This window comes from Corapipo altera, unplaced genomic scaffold (genome assembly GCF_003945725.1).
Source record: "Corapipo altera isolate COAL_440 unplaced genomic scaffold, ASM394572v1 60354, whole genome shotgun sequence".
NCBI lineage: Eukaryota > Metazoa > Chordata > Aves > Passeriformes > Pipridae > Corapipo > Corapipo altera.
In genome coordinates, this window is record NW_020885075.1 from 95,953 (window position 1) to 112,833 (window position 16,881).

Here is a 16,881-nt window from a genome sequence, read left to right on the forward strand (position 1 = left end):
ATGTGACTGGGTGGGCCGGCACTGGACTAGGCGTATTAAACACCATAGATCAAGAAGTACTGATAAATAAATTAAGTACTATCACTTCTAATCTGGGAAAACTTAAAGTTCCCTTGAGTACATCTATTCTTACCCTGGCAGAAACTCAATCACTGGCAGTCAAATTACTAACCTTAGTAGCTAATCATACTGCTGAAGATTTCCTTAAAATTGCAGACTATGCTGGAAATATCAGTAAAGAAGTGGCACTTGCTATTCAGTGCACCCAAACACAACAGTGGGTGCAATCAGTGGCAGCAGGAATCTCGAGAGAAGGAATGTCAGGTACACTACCTCAGGAAATAAGAGAAATGATACTAAGAACGAACTCCACTACTCAATTTGAGAAAGATCACCAAGTTTGGTGTCAATTAGTGAATTTTACTTACAATCCACAACACGAGCATATTGAAGCTTATGTTCTCACTATTAGTGCTGCTGAGGAGAAAGTTATCTTCCCTGTCTTGACTTTGGGAGCTATACATCAAAATGTTGTTGTTAAGCCCATAGATCACAATGTTTGGGCTAGTTATGACAATGCTAAGAATAAATGGCAATCAGTTAGCACAGAAGCATGTATCCCTAAAGGACAATTAGGATATATCTGCGAAAATGCTATAGTAGAAGCAGAAGACTTATGCTTAGATACTGAAAACAGTGTATGTACTTTTGAAATGCTTCCTCACAGTAAAACTCAATCTCAAGTATTTTATGTAGGTAATGGATGTGCATGTGTAAGAACTGTTTGTAGTGACATCACCATAGATAATTGTCACGAAATAACCAATAATACTAACTTTTGCATATATAACTTCACTAGGATTGTAGGTTGTGACTTTAACTACACCGCTCCTGTAACTACTCAACAACTAATCGAAGCAGAATATACTTTATATCATGATATACCAAGACTACCGATAGGCATGGATACTAACCTTCTCAAAGCAATGCTCACACATCCCGACATAGAGAAGCTAGTCCAAGAAGTAAACAAAACCATACAATGCATGTGGCAAGTAGAGCATGACTCGGCAAGAATAAAGAATATCTTAACCAAAATTGAACAAGTAGGGAAACACCACTGGTGGGATATCTTTGCAGGATATTCCCCAACAGCAACCCAAGTTTTTAATTACTTGATACACCCAATCTTGATCATATCAGTAGTTATGTTCCTATTGACCCTTCTGAACGTGTGCCTGTGGTGTCAACTAAATTCCATAATCACAAGGACACAAGTAATCTGGGCAATGATACAAACTTATCAACACCCTCAAAACTAAAACTTGACGAAAGAATTCGTAAGTTTGAGAAAAAGGGGGGAAATGAAGCCAGGCAAGGCCTAGAAAGTAAGTGTAATATAGCAATACAAAAAGTAGAGAGTTAAATTCAGAATATAGGTATAAGCAAGAGCACAAAGAATTTGTCAGTGCTTAACTAGAATGTACTGCCTAGCTAAAGACCAGAGCTTAAGGATTAGATGGTACCGCACACTAAAAGAATGCTCACACACCTACATAAGTAAGATAAGGGGCGAAATAGGGGTTGGAGTCCAAAAGTCTTGTAAAATTCACCATAGAGTCAGCAAAAAACCAAGAAAGTTGAAAAGTTCAGTCGAGGAAGAAGAGTAAAATGTGACCCCGTGAGGCTGAAGAAACAGGAACAACCACCAAACATCACCCCAAAAAGACGACTCCACCCCAAACTCTGTCCAGACTCCGCCTATTATGAATATTATAACTAGATGTTGCAATTATATGAATATGCATGTAGAATGTTGTAATCACTCGTAGAAATTGTATATAATCCTGTCCTGTCACTGAGAAGGGGGGAGCGGTTTTGTTCAGGGCGACCTGACCGTTCCCCGGGCCCGTGAAATAAACACATACCTCCTGCTTGAAGGCTACAAACTTTGTCTCTAAGTAGTTTTTCTGTTCGTGCCTTTTTGGGGGCAAAATTTTGGCATCAGTGAGACACGCACTGCCATTAAACAAGCAAAAAGAGTGAAGCCCCTATGGTATGGTGGACGTTGGGATAAGTATAGATATGGGGAGTCTTGGCAGGTTGACTATATCACACTGCCACAGACTCGTCAAGGTAAGCACTATGTGCTCACCAGGGTGGAAGCAACCACTGGATGGTTGGAGACTTATCCGGTGCCTCATGCAACTACCCGAAATACCATTCCGGGTCTTGAAAAGCAAATACTGTGGCACCCCAAAGTGAATTGAGTCAGACAATGGGACTCATTTCAAAAACGGTTTAGTTACTACTTGGGCCAGGGAACATGGCATTGAATGGGTATATCATATCCCATATCATGCACCAGTTGAGAGAAGATGGGGAAACCCAGTGTGTGCCTCAAGGAGATTTAACCTTGGGGAAAAACTAATTTGTATTCTGAGTTGTATGTTTCAGGAAAAGTCACCAGACGAGGAAGACCCAAACTAAGCTGATGCTGGTGCTCAACGATGAGACTACCGTAGAAGACAAGACCTGTACAAGTGCAGGATATAGGCAAATAATGGGGATATGGGTGTGACATAAAATGGTATGGAATAAGGGGTGGAGATTGTAGTGGGTTTGTGTAGTTAAATAACATTTCCTTTTCCTGGGAGAAACAGGAAGATATTCCATGCCATGTTATGTCAACCCAGCTATAAAAGGGGAGGAAGAGGTAACTCGACCCTTCTTCTCCTTCCGGGATGGCCCTGTAGACAACTGCGTCTGTCTGAGATGCCACTTCTTGGGGGAGGTAGAGTTTTGCTGTTGGTTTCCTTTCTCTGTTGTCATGGGTTTAACCTGTAGCTGGGTTTTAGTAGCAGGGGGGCTATAGGGTGACTTCTGTTAGAAGTTGCTAGAAGCTTTCACTGTCCTATGAAAAGCCAATGACAGCCAGTTCCAGGAGGGATTTCCTGTTGCTGGCGAAGGTTGAGCTAATGAGATGCACTTCTGTGATAACAGATTTAAGAACAAGAGAAGAGAAGGTTGTTGCACAGAAGAAATTCCAGTCCAGGAGAACAAGCAGTCATCAAGCTCGGTGCAGCCGGAGGGGGGGAAAAAGGGGGGGAGGACCTTCCCCCCCTTCCCCTAGAAGCAGGGCAAAGACTTCGAGCTGAAGCCTCTGCAGCCCATAAAGAACCATTGGAGTGCAGAAACCCTCCTGCAGCTTATGGAGGAGTCCATGTTGGGGCAGGAAAATACATGAAGGAGGCTGTGACCCCTGTGGGAGGCCCAAAATGGAGGAAAGTCCTGCTGGAGATCTGTGGTCCATGGAGAGGGAAGCCCACGCCAGAGCAGTTTTTTCCGGGTAGGACTCATAGCCCCCATGGGAGACCCACATTGGTACAGTTCAACCCATGAAGGACTGCACCCCCTTGGGGAAGTCGTCCATGGGGCAACAGATTGAAAAGAACTGTTGCCCGAGGGGTGGATGAACTCACGCTGGAGAGATTCGTCAAGGACTGTCTCCCGTGGGAGGGACCCCACGGAAACAGGGGAAGGACTTGGAGTTGTAGAGTCCCCCCCCCTCTTGTAGCCCATGGTGAAGACCATAGTAACACAGGTGTCCACCTGTAAACTATGGAGAACCTTCGGATTGCAAAGAGCTGATTGTAAAAAGCTGCTGCCCAAGGGATGGACTCAAACAACAACAAAACCCCCTTTCCCCATCCTCCCTGCACTGTTGGGGGAAGGAGGGCAGACCTGAAAAGAAGGAGGGGTGGGAGAAGGGGAAGGTATTTTAAGACTGTTTTATTTCTCACTCTTTAGCTCTTTTTCTGTTAGTAATAAATTTAAGTTTTATCTTCACTCTGAGTTTGTTTTGCCTGCTAATACTGCCTTCTCTCAATCCTTATCTCTATTCATGAAACTCCTTTGTTGGTTTTTTTCTTCCTCTCTCCTTCTCTCCAGCTGCAGAGGAGAGGAGGGAAGGTAGTGGAGTGGTATTAATAGGCCCCTGGAATCTGGTTAGGGTCAAACCACAATACCTGTGTGTTTGTGGTGTTATTAGTTCCTTTCCTTTTTCTCGGTGTAAATATAAACTGTCTTTCTTGGTAAACTCTGGATTTTACGGGTTTTTTTCCTTTCATCTCACCTTCTTGGGGGGGGGAGATCTGCGCAGCCTCAGTGGACACCTGACATTCAGTCAAAGTAAACAACTACATGGATACAGGATTATTGTTTGGTTGTTTTTGTGTTCTTTTGTTGTTCTGCCAATACACATATATCCTTTAATAAAGGGTTGTTATTTTTTCCTTTTTCCATACTTCCTCCTAATTTCGGATTTACAATTGCTTAGAGGGAGGAGTTTGGTCTTCCTCATAACTCATCCTCCTTAGCAAAACACTTCAGTCTCATTAAACTGAGATAGAGATGACCACCGACAACCACCAGGGGTCCTTCACGACCACCAACGGGACCTCCAACTCAAATTCAAGAGGTGTGTCGAGGGTGGAAGGGTGGGTGGAATGGTTGTGGAAGTAGGAGGGACAAAATGAGGTAATGCCTGAATTTGTAATTAGGTAACAGAATAAAACAATGGAGCCTTTGTAATTCGACATATAAAATTTGGAATACATTTCCTGTGCATCCAGCATGCTGTAATAAAGAATGCTTTGCTTTCTAATACTCAAAAAGAGTCTTAGAGAGTTCTTTTCCCAGATTTTCCAGCATCACTGTCATGGACTGATCCAGGCTGCACTAGAGAAGGGTGAGGCTCCAGAACACTTTTAATACATCAATGACATCATCTTATGGGGGAACATGGCAGAAGAAGTCTGAGAAAGGAGAAAAGATCATCCAGATCCTCCTGAAAGCCAACTTTGCCATCAATAGGAGTAAGGTCAAGGGACCTGCCCGAGAAATCCAGTTCCTGGGAGTAAAGTGGCAAGAGAGACAGCAGATCTCAACAAGACAGTCAGGACAGGACCAGAGGTGAAGAATGTGCTCTACTCCTCATCCAGGGAGAATGGTCCTTCCTAGAGCCTCTGGCAGAAAGTGCCTGGGGAGACTCGAAACTGACCACTCAGATTCTGGAGCCGAGGCTACAGAGGGTATGAGACCAACTACACCCCAACAGAGAAGGAGATTTGAACAGTGTATGAAGGGGTTCAAACCACCTCAGAAGTGATTGGCATGGAAGCACAGCTTCTCCTGGCACCCCGACTACCAGTGCTGAGGTGGATGTTCAAAGGAAAGTTTCCCTCTATGCATCATGCCACTGATGCTACATGGAGTAAGTGGATTGCCTTAATCACAGAGTGCGCCTGTATAGGAAACCTGAATACCCTGGGATCTGGGAAATAATCACAAATTGGTCTGAAGGTGAGAACTTTGGTCTGACAGATGAAGAGGAAGAGAACAGGTGACGTGTTGAGGAAGCTCCACCATGCAATCAACTATTAGAAGACGAAAAGCGTTACGCTCTTTTCACTGACAGTTCCTGTCATATTGTCAGGACAAACCAGAAATGGAAAGCAGCTATATGGAGCCCCACACAGGATGAGTTGCAGAAGTCACTGAAGGACAAGGGGGATTGAGTCAAGTTGCAGAGCTCAGAGTCATCCATCTGGCCTTGACATTGCCTAACGAGAGAAGTGGCCAGGGCTTTACCTCTACACTGACTCGTGGATAGTAACCAATGCTCTTTGGGGATGACTGGACAGATGGAAGAAGGCCAATTGGCAATGCAAAGGAAAATCCATCTGGGTTGCTGAAATGTGGCAAGATACCACCGCCTGGGAAGCTGATCATGAGAGTCCACCATGTTGATGCCCATGTCCCCAAAAACCAAGCTGGCAAGGAACGTCATAAAAATGAACAGGTAGACCGAGTTGCCCAAGTCAAAGTTTTGCAGGTAGATCTAGACTGGCAGCACAAGGGAGAGGTGTTTGTACTTCAGTGGGCCCATGTTGTCTCAGGTCATCCAGTGTATTGGGTCTGGTTGAGATGGAGTTCATTTCCCCATAGCAGCCCTCACAGTGTTGTGCTTTGCATTGGTAGCTAGAAGGGTGTTGAGAACACACCAGTATTCTGGTTGCTGCTGAGCACAGCATCAGTACTGTAACATTCCTCCCCCAATTGAAGGCAAGATTCCAGGAGGGGACAAAAGTAGGTCAGTTGACCCAAACTAACCAAAGGAATATTTCAGACCATATGACATCAGCTCAGATATAAAAGCTAAGGAAAGGAGGGCATTTGTTATTTCCAATGGTTGCCTACTGAGAAACCATTATGCGTGCTGAAGCCCTGCTTCTCAGGAAAGTGTCCAGACATCACTGATGATGGGAAGTAGAGAATAAACCTTGCATGAGCAAGTTTTTGCTTTGCTTTTGCCTTAATAAATTGCCTTATCCCAACCCCTGAGTCGTTTTCCATCTTATTCTCTCTCCCCTTTATGGTTGGGAAGGGGAGTGATAGAGTGGTTGGGTGGACACCTAGCATCCAGCCAAGGTCAACCCACCACATCTGGGTAGGGACGCCACCTACAGGTAGGCACGAGACCGAGGGGTGAATTTAACCATGGACACTCTGCAATTAAACTGGTTAAGAGAGTGAAGCCCCTGTGGTATAGTGGGATATGGACCAAGTATAGATATGGAAAGGCCTGGCAGATTGATTACATCACACTGCCACAGACCTGCCAAGGTAAGCGCTATGTGCTTACCGTGATAGTAGCAACCACTGGTTGGTTGGAGATGCACCCTATGCCTCACGCCACTGCCCGAAACACCATCCTGGGCCTTGAAAAGCAAATACTGTGGTGACATGGCAGCCCAGAATGAATTGAATCAGACAATGGGGCTCATTTCAAGAATAACTTAGTTACTACCTGGGCTAAAGAGCATGGTATTGAGTGGGTATATCATATCCCCAGTCGTGCACCAGTTGCTGTGAACGTTGAATGGTGTAATGGACTGGTGATGCCTTAAGGTCCATTTGGTTTTTGATTTTTCTAATTTTTATAAGTTTTATAAGTAGTTATATAGTAGAGGTAGATTTAGAAGTAGCAGTATTTTATTCCCTTACCCTTAGCACAGAAACTACACACATTCCCCAACCCTATTAACCCATTCCATGCTCCCCATATCAATTCTACCCCTGGATTCCACTAGAACATATTTAGTCTCACTCTAAGATAGACCTGTTCTGTTTGGAGAATGCTTGTATCTTAGCGTAAATTGCAGAGTACAGTCAAACTCTGCGTAACTATGTGCCCCCTGTACCCCAAAGAAGATGAAGATTGATGAAAAGAGGATCTCGAAAAGACCCCCGCCTCAGTTCCCCAGGGGCAGGCCAAAGGTGGTCCAGCGCAAAAGCCAGAGGGTGGAAACATCTGGGATTGGACAGACAATATTATAAATTGTAACATATATACAGAGGGACTCACGCGCGACTTGTAATCTTATGCCTAGGCACAAATGCCTAGGCACCCTTTCCTTATCTCACCTTCAAAACTAAATTGTCTCGGAGTTTTTTTCTCCCTGAATTTTCTTTTAGACATGAGAAGGCATTGGGCAGGGGAACTTTCAAACATTGAGATCTGCATCTAGCAAAGGATACATGGTTAGTCAACACTAGAGGCTCTGTCAATTGAGCCAACCCTTCCTGATCAGAGTCCCTTCACACCGTAGATGAAGAACCTGTAGTGCACCTGAGAGGTATGTTAGAGAAAACAGTTTGGATCAGTCCTGTCTCGAGCAAAGGCAAACTCATTTGTGGGGTTGTTTTTGCTCAAGCACCAGGGTGCACTTGGTGAGTGATTGTGCTGGTTTAAAGGTAAACCGGCAGGAGAAATGAACCCAACTCAAAAAGAGATTATAAGTCAGTTACAATTTATTAAAAATTATACAATAAATACAATTATACGGACAAACAGTTGGTTTTAACCTACAAAACCCAGATGTATAACCCAGTACTCTGAGGTATGAACAGAATGGTGTTCGTTGGCCCCCGGGTTGAGTTCCCCCCGTGAGTCCAACGTAAAGGAGAGGGAAAACCTGTTGGTGAGAGTGTTGGTCACAGTCTGGTCGAGGGTGGTGATCACAGTCTGGTCGAGGGTGGTGGTTGCAGTCCGGTTGAGGTTCTGGTCCTCCTCTGGATCCAATGAACAGGGTCAGAAGTCCAAAGACCCCAAGATTATATACACTCAGGTATGAGTGGGAATGCCCAGTACCTCCCCCAGGGCAGGGAGTTCCACAATGGGTGATTGTGAGTCATGAGATATTTTTGGAATCCTTGGTGGCCCATTAGCAGACATGACCCCTCAGGTTGGGTGTGGAGGTGCTAATGACTCCCGGAGGGGAGTTATCACACCTAAGTCATTGGTGTGAGGATAGGAACATCCTCCTATCTCACAGGCTTCCCAACACCCAGCCTATAGCCTGAGGGGCCAGGTGCGCTCTGGGCAGCTGCTACAAATGGTCTATTGTTAACAGTTCCTGGGAAATGACATGGAGGGCGCAGAATACACAGTTTGGGTTACACTCATCCAGTGATGAACTGCTCCCGGCAACTCTAACTAGGACATTATCCATCCCTTATTCTATACCATCTATGTCATGCCTAAATTAATACCTTCTAAAACTATATACATATATATATACAATGAAACACTATAGACCATTCTCACTCAAAATTAGGTCCCCTTGTGGTACACGTGTCTTCCCATCTTTTTGCATTACCCACCAAGTGAAACCAGGTCCTTGAGCAAAAACAATCCCTTGGATGTGTTTGCCTTTGCTTGAGGTGGGACTAATCCAAACAGTCTTTCCTAACATACCTCTCATATGCACCACGGGGACTTCATCTACAGTATGCAAGTGTTCTGATTGGGCAGGGTCAGTTCAATTGATGGAGCCTCACGTGTTGACCAACCAGGTGGCCTTTGCTAAATGCAGCTCCCAATGTTTGAAAGTCCCCCTGTCCAGTGCCTTCAAGGTGGTTTTAAGTAGTCCATTGCACCGCTCAACTTTTCCAGCAGCTGGTGCATGGTAGGGGATATGATACACCCACTCAATGCCATGCTCTCTGGCTCAGATGTCTATGAGACCGTTCTTGAAATGGGTCCCGTTGTCAGACTCAATTCTCTCCAGGGTGCCATGTTGCCACAGGACTTGTTTTTCAAGGCCCAGGATGGTATTCTGGGCAGTGGCATGAGGCACAGGATATGTCACCAGCCATCCAATGGTTGCTTCTACCATGGTCAGCACGTAGTGCTTGCCTTGGTGGCTTTGGGGAAGTGTGATGTAGTCAACTTACCAGGTTTCCCCATACCTGTATTTTGACCGCCGTCCACCATACCACAGAGGTTTCACCCTCTTGGTCTGCTTGATGGCAGCACGTCTCACAGTCATGGATGACCTGTGAGACACTGTCCGTGGTTAGATCCACCTCTCGATCACGAGCCCATCTCTATGTTACATCTCTCCCCTGATGGCTGGAGGCATCATGGGCCCATCGAGCCAGAAATAATTCTCCTTTGTACTGCCAATCCAGATCTACCTGAGAGACTTTAATCCTGGCAGTTCGGTCCGCCTGCTCATTGTTACGATGCTCTTCATTAGCCCGACTCTTGGGTACATGAGCATCTATGTGACCGACCTTCACACTCAGTTTCTCTACCTGGCCAGCGATGTCCTGCCACATCTCTGCCGCCCAGACGGATTTCCCTTGGCGCTGTCAGTTGGCCTTTCTCCATGGCTCCAGCCATCCCCACAGAGCATTGGCCACCATCCATGAGTCAGTGTAGAGATAGAGTCTTGGTCACTTCTCTCATTCAGCTATATCCAAAGTCAGCTGAATGGTTTTAATCTCTGCAACCTGACTTGACCCAACTTGTCCTTCGGTCGCTTCTGCAACTCGGCATGTGGGACTCCATACGGCTGCTTTCCATTTTCGGTTTGTCCCTACAATGCGACAGGAGCCATCCGTGAAGAGAGCATATCGCTTTTCATCTTCTGGTAGCTGGTTATATGCTGGGGCCTCCTCAGCCCGTGTCACCTGCTCCTCTTCTTCTTCAGAGGATAGTCCGAAACTCTCACCTTCGGGCCAGTTGGTGATAATTTCCAGAATCCCAGGGCGATTAGGATTCCCTGTCTGGGATCGCTGTATGATCAGAGTGATCCACTTACTCCATGTGGCATCGGTGGTGTGATGTGTAGAAGGAGCTTTTCCCTTGAACATCCAGTCCAGCACTAGTAGTCAGGGTGCCAGGAGGAGCTGTGCTTTGGTGTGGTTCACTTCTGAGGCAGCTCGAACTCCTTCATAAGCAACCAGGATCTCTTTCTCAGTTGGTGTATATCTGGTTTAAGATCCTTTGTATCCCTGACTCCAGAATCCCAGCGGTCATCCTCAGGTCTCCCCAGGCACTTTCTGCCAGAGGCTCCAGGAAGGACCATTCTTCCCAGTTGCAGTGTAGAGTACGTTCTTCACGTCCTGTCCTGTCCTTACTGGTCCAAGGTCTACTGCATGAGAAATCTCCTGTTTGATCTGTTCAAAGGCTTGTTGTTGTTCGGAGACCCACTGGAAATCATTTTTCTTCCCTGTCACAAGGTAGAGAGGACTCACAATCTGACTGTACTCAGGGATATGCATCCTCCAAAAGCCCATGGCACCTAGGATAATCTGTGTTTCCTTCTTGCTGGTTGGTGGGGACATGGTTGCTATTTTGTTAATCACCTCCATTGGAATCTGGCGACGTCCATCTTGCCACTTCACTCCTAGGAACTGGATTTCCTGGGCAGGTCCCTTGACCTTACTTTGTTTAATGGCAAAACCAGATCTTAGGAGAATCTGGATTATTTTCTCTCCTTTCTCGAAAACTTGCCCCGCTGTGTTCCCCCATACAATGATGTCATTGATGTGCTCTAGATGTTCTGGAACCTCAACCTTTTCCAGTGCAGTCTGGATCAGTCCATGGTAAATGGTGGGACTGTGTTTTGATGCCTTAAGGTCCATCTATTTTTTTATTTTTCTAATTTTTATAAGCTTTATAAGTAGTTATATAGTAGATTTAGAAGCAGCAGCATTTATTCCTTTACCCTTAGCATAGTAACTACACACATTCCCCAACCCCTATTACCCCATTCCATGCTCCCCATATCAATTCTACCCCTGAATTCCAGTAGAAATGTTTAGTCTCTTGTCAAGGTAGGCCTATTTTGTTTAGAGAACACTTGTACCTTGGCCTAAACTGCAAAAGTACAGTCAAGAACTGGGTGAATATATGCCCCTTGTACTCTGAAGAAGATGATAATTGATGAAAAGAGGGTCTCGAAAAACCCCCAGCCCCAATTCCCAGGGGGCGGGATGGGGGTGGATCGGGGCAAAAGCCACAGGGTGGAAACATCTGGGATTGGACAGACAATATTATAAATTGTAACATCTGTACAGAGGGAGAGGTATGCGTCATGTAATCTTTATACCTAGGCACAAATTAAAATCCTTTCCTTATCTCACCTCCAAAACTAATTTTCCTGGGAGTTTTTATTTCTCCCTGAATTTTCTTTACGCAACAGTTTCCACCCCTGGGGCAGTCGATTCCAGGTGTACTGTACACCCCTCCAAGTGAAAGCAAATTGTGACCTGCACTCTGTTGCCAAAGGAATGGAGAAAAAGGCGTTGGCAATGTCAGTGGTGGCATACCACTTGGTTGCCTTGGACTCCAGCTCGTACTGGAGCTCCAGCATGTCCGGCACAACAGCACTCAGGGGTGGTGTGACTTCATTGAGTCCACGGTAATCCACTGTCAGCCTCCACTCTCTGCTGGACTTATGCACTGGCCATATAGGGCTATTAAAGGGTGAGTGGGTCTTGCTGACAACCCCCTGGGTCTCCAGTTCACGGATCATCTTATGTATAGGAGTCATGGAGTCTCGGTTGTTGCGGTGGTGCTGTGGTCATCGGTACCAATTGTTCTTCAACCTTCAGCAGTCCCACAGCAGAAGGGTCCTCTGAGAGACCAGGCAAGGTGTTCAACTGTCTAATTTCCTCTGTCTCCACAGTAGCTATGTGGAATGCCCAATGAAGTCCTTTTGGGTCTTTGAAATACCCACTCCTCAGGTAATCTATGCCAAGGATACACAGGGTCTCTGGGTCAGTCACGATGGGGTGTCTATGCCATTCCTTCCCAGTCAAGCTCACTTCAGCTTCCAGTACAGTCAGCTGTTGGGATCCCCCTGTCACCCCAGAAATAGAGATGGATTCTGCCTCTACGTATCTTGATGGCATCAAAGTACATTGTGTGCCAGTGTCCACGAAAGCCTTATATCTTTGTGGTTCTGATGTGCCAGGCCACCGAATCCACACTGTCCAATAGACCTGATTGTCCCTCTCCTCCACCAGGCTAGAGGCAGGGCACCCCTAGTCCTGGTCATGGTACTCACTGTACTCTTCTTGTAAGTATGACCTGGAGGTCCCTTCAAGAAGATCAGACACATCATCATTCCTGCACTGTCTGGAGTCTTGCCCACGAGAGACAGGAGAAGAATTTATCCTCAAAGAGTTCCTTGTGATACTTGTTCCTCTTTTCAATTCACGTACCCGGGCTGCTCAGGACGAGGTGGGTTTTCCATCCTACTTCCTCATATCTTCGCCATGCTCATGGAGGTAAAACCATAGATTGCCACGTGGAGTGTACCCTCTCTCCTTAGCTGGGGGATGTCTGCTTCTGATAGCAGAGACTCTTGTTTGTCCTGGTAAGATATGGAAGATCCCTTCCCTAATTTCCTGTCTTAGCTTCTGGTGGTCCTCTTCAATCTTCTCTTCCAGGTTTTGGACATGTTCGGTCAGTTTGGTTTCCACAGATGAGACATGGGCTCGTAATGGGGAGGTGACAGTGTCTTCATAAATCCTGAGTTTACTAATCAGCGCATCCACCTTGTCCTCTCCCTCCCTCCATTGCAGTGTCACTAAGTAGTGGGAATACATTTCTGGCCCGAGCCATGCAAACTTTAACCACATCTGGGATGCGCACTGTACACCATCTGGACTTTTAGGGAATCTTTCATCCTCTGAAAAGATTATCTCCAGTACAGTTAATTCCCTTAAGCACCGGATACCTTGTTCCATTGTGTTCCACTGTCCTTGCTGTATGTGGAGGTCCTCCTTACAAAGCCATCTCTCCCTCACGCTGGACAGCAGTCATCACCAGAGGCTGAGAGTTTCCTGCCTCTTTCCAATCCCCTGATCAATGACTACATCTCTAGATAGGGATCCCAGTTGCCTTGCTTCACTCCCATCTAGAATCGTATCATTAGCCGCAGTGTCCCAGATTCGGAGCAGCCGGGTCAGAATGGACTGTTGTTTGAACTCTCTCTGGAGCTCACGTAGCTCACCCAGGGATAGGGACCGAGTGATTATTTCTGGCTCTGTCTCCCCCGCTGGATGTGAAGGTCCTGCCTCTTTGTCATCATTCACTACACAAAATGATTTAGTCTTTGATTTCCTTTTCTGGACAGGGGTTTCTGCTATTGGTTTCAATTGTCCTTCTGGTTCCTCGATGGTTTGTGTGGACATGGTGCTGGTTGATTTATTTCTTTTTCCCTCTGACTCCGCCGTGGTTTGGGTGGACATGACGCCTGTGGATTTGTTCCTTCTCTCCTCCCCCTGACAGTGTTGTATCATGTAAAGTAGTGTCTGGTAGGCAGTGGCCAGGGCCCAGCAGGTTGCTGTGAGCTGGCCATCTCTGGAGCTGCCAGAGTATTTTTCCTTCACCAATCTTATCACGCTAACAGGATCCTGCAGTTGTTCAGGGGTGAATTTCCAGATCATTGGAGAACTTCTCCAAATACTGGTCGATGTCCTCCCACTTCCCGTGCCACTCCATATTATCCACTCCCAGGGCAGGCCTCCAGACAACCTCCCTAGAAGGCCCTGTTCTGATCCTAAGCGTGGTGTAGACAGTACAGAGCAGACAAAGCAACACTAACAACATTACGCTGTCTTTAACATCAAAAAGGAAAGACAATATTTTCAAAGACTGTTGTAGCAGGTCTGAAGGGGAAGAAGGAGGTGAGAGGCTGGAAACAACCATTCCTAAAGGAACTGTAGACTGTGAAGAGCCCTCTGTGGTGGGTTGACCTATGCTGGCCACCAGGTCCCCATCAAGTTAGTCTCTCACACCCCCTACTCAGAAGGATAGGGGGAGTCCCGTTGACTGACACTATTCTTTCTGAGGTACTGTGGGGGGAGATGGCAGGCCCATGGAACCCCCGGGCCCCCTGGAAGCAGAAGAGCTTGAGGCATTAAAGGGAGTAAGACCGTTCCCTTGAGAAAAGTAAGAGACAACTGCACATTCCCATGGAAACAGTCCTGAGTGCTAGACAGTGCAAGGTCGAGCTGCTTAACAAACTGCAGGTGTTGCATTCCTGGGGTGTTTTGTAGAAAAATGTTTGTAGTGTGTGTGTGTGGGAAAGGGGAACTTGGCACGAAATAAAAAAAACCTGCCTGCTCAGCGTAGCGGGCAGACATCTCTTTGTCTCACTTCCCTCATGTGTGTTGTGTGTCCTTCTTCCCCCTTCGGACCGAGGCCTGTCGACAGATACCCAGTGACAGTTGGTGCCCCGTGTGGACCAGACGAAAAGAAAAAAGACTGTCGAGTATTGCCTGGGTTGTAGTGGTATCGCGGCTGGAGGCAGGTGAACTGTGGGGCGAGGCGCAGCAGGGTCTCGGTGATCAGGAGTTGTATAGCAGCGGGGTGCGCTGCAGGGCCCGGGTCCGATCGTTTTCTACACCTGCAGACAAGTGTTTCTGCCACAATTGAAAGGTACGAGTTGCCTGGGAAGCCTGGGTGCATCTGGCACTTGGTAAGGCGCAGGTGAGTTCCTGGGAACTTCTTCTAAGTCACCATGGGGCAGACCATGAGTGCGAACGAAAGGCGTGTGTTTACCGCCTGGAAAGCTTTGTTACGGTGTCGTGGTGTTAAGCATGACGAAACTAAGTTACAGCGTTTATTACTTTGGTGTCTTCGGGTTGGGAGAGAGGTTGCGTTCCCCACAGCGTTCAGCATCTCTGCATGGGAGGACACTGGCAAAATGCTCTTAGATGCTATCGCGGACGGGAATCGTGAAGTAGAGGGACTGGTTCCTATGTGGAAATTAGTACTTTCTACCCTCAAGGACTGGCAGGTGGAATTACAGGGCCAGGACAGTCCCGGGACAGCCGCGGAGGACGATCTAGCGGACGCTTTAGCTAACTTCCACCTTAAAGAGTCTTCTGTTTTTTATCCAAGCAGTGCTGCGGGGCTGCGCGATGCGCCTGCGGTCGCGCCCCCGGTGCCGGGTCCCTACGCCGTGGTGCCGGATGCCGGCACAGTTGTGCCGAGTCCGCTCGCTTCGGATGCCTGCGGGACGGTGCCGGGTGCCGGTGCGGTCGTGGCGGGTCCATCTGCGGCGCCTGCCGCGGGGTCCGCGGACCATCGCGGTGCGCCGGTGACCGCGGCTCCGTGTGCAGGCGCGGCGCCCGGCGCGGCTGCTATGCCGGGCGGGGCACCGGGCGGCGCGCTGCCAGGGGCCGCGGCGCCCGCGGATCCCCGCGGTGCGCCGCCGGCGGCGTCGGCGTCGTGCGCGGTCGCGTCTCCGAGCGGTGCGGCCGTGCATGCATCCACAACGAGACCATACGTGCCGGCAACACCGGCGCCGATCCCGGCCCCGGCCAGCGGGTTGCCGGCGATCGTGCCGGGTGCGGTGCCGGCTTCGGGCGGCGCCGCGTCGGCAGCGGTGGCCGCGTCTCCTTTTGGTACGCTCGCGGCCGCGCTGCCGGCGGCACCGGCCCCGAGTGGTACGGCCCCGGCGGTGACGGTGGGGGGGTTTCCCTGCCCTTTCTTCGGTAATTTGACTTTTATGGCGAATGTTTCCCCTGGCAACCCTCCTCTCCCTTGCAGTGCGTCTACAGCAGCGTTGGCTCCGGGAGGTTCCAGGTTAGCAGCCGCGGGTCCGGGTGGTACGGGGGGGGGGGCAGTCTGTCTTCTCTCCCTGTTACCCCCCCCCCTCCTGCAACATATTCCTCTGCGGTTATTCCTCCTTCCCCCGTACATTATCCTTCACCGGCAGATCATTCAGCACAGTCGCGACATAAGGAGGGTAATGACAATTTGCCCCCCCTTATTGATTTTTCCCCTCATGAACCCTATCGCTCCCGCCCTCCCTCCCCCTCTTCCTCTGACTCGGATGGTGACAGTTCCCTTAATGAGGCAGCACTTTTGCTTCGAGGGGGACCGAGTTCTCAAAAGACACGGGACACGCAGAGGGGGTCTAAAAGTAGGAAAGGGACAGACAAGACAACAAAGGGTGTGGTCCTACCCTCAGCTGAAGTGATTGTGCTACCTAGAGACCCTGGTTCTTTTTGGGAAGGTTTAAGGCAACAGGTTGCCCTGAATGGAAACTGGGATTTTTGTGATAAAATAGGATATCCTTGTTCCACCAGAAAGATTGAAAGTTCCCAGAATAATGTCTTGGCCTTTGCTGTTGTAAAGGCTGTACCTAACTCAGGGGGAACTGATCGGCACGTAGTTTATCAATGGAAAGTTGTACAGGATTTGCAATTTAATGTTGGTAAATATGGCATAAATTCCCCTCAGGTTATGAGACTGCTAAGAGTTTTAAATGCTGATTTACTTGCTCCCTACGATCTTACACATCTGGCACAGGTCCTATTTGAACTGGTACAGTTGCAGTTGTTTATGCAGAAGTGGACTCATTTGGCTAATCTGTCAGAGCGAGAAAATCTCCTTAAGGCTGAAGGAGACCCTTTGAGAGGTGTAGGTTCACAGGTTTTGATGGGACTTGGTCCATTTTCTAATCCGGATGTTCAGGCTACTTGGAACCCTGTTGTGCTCCAAGA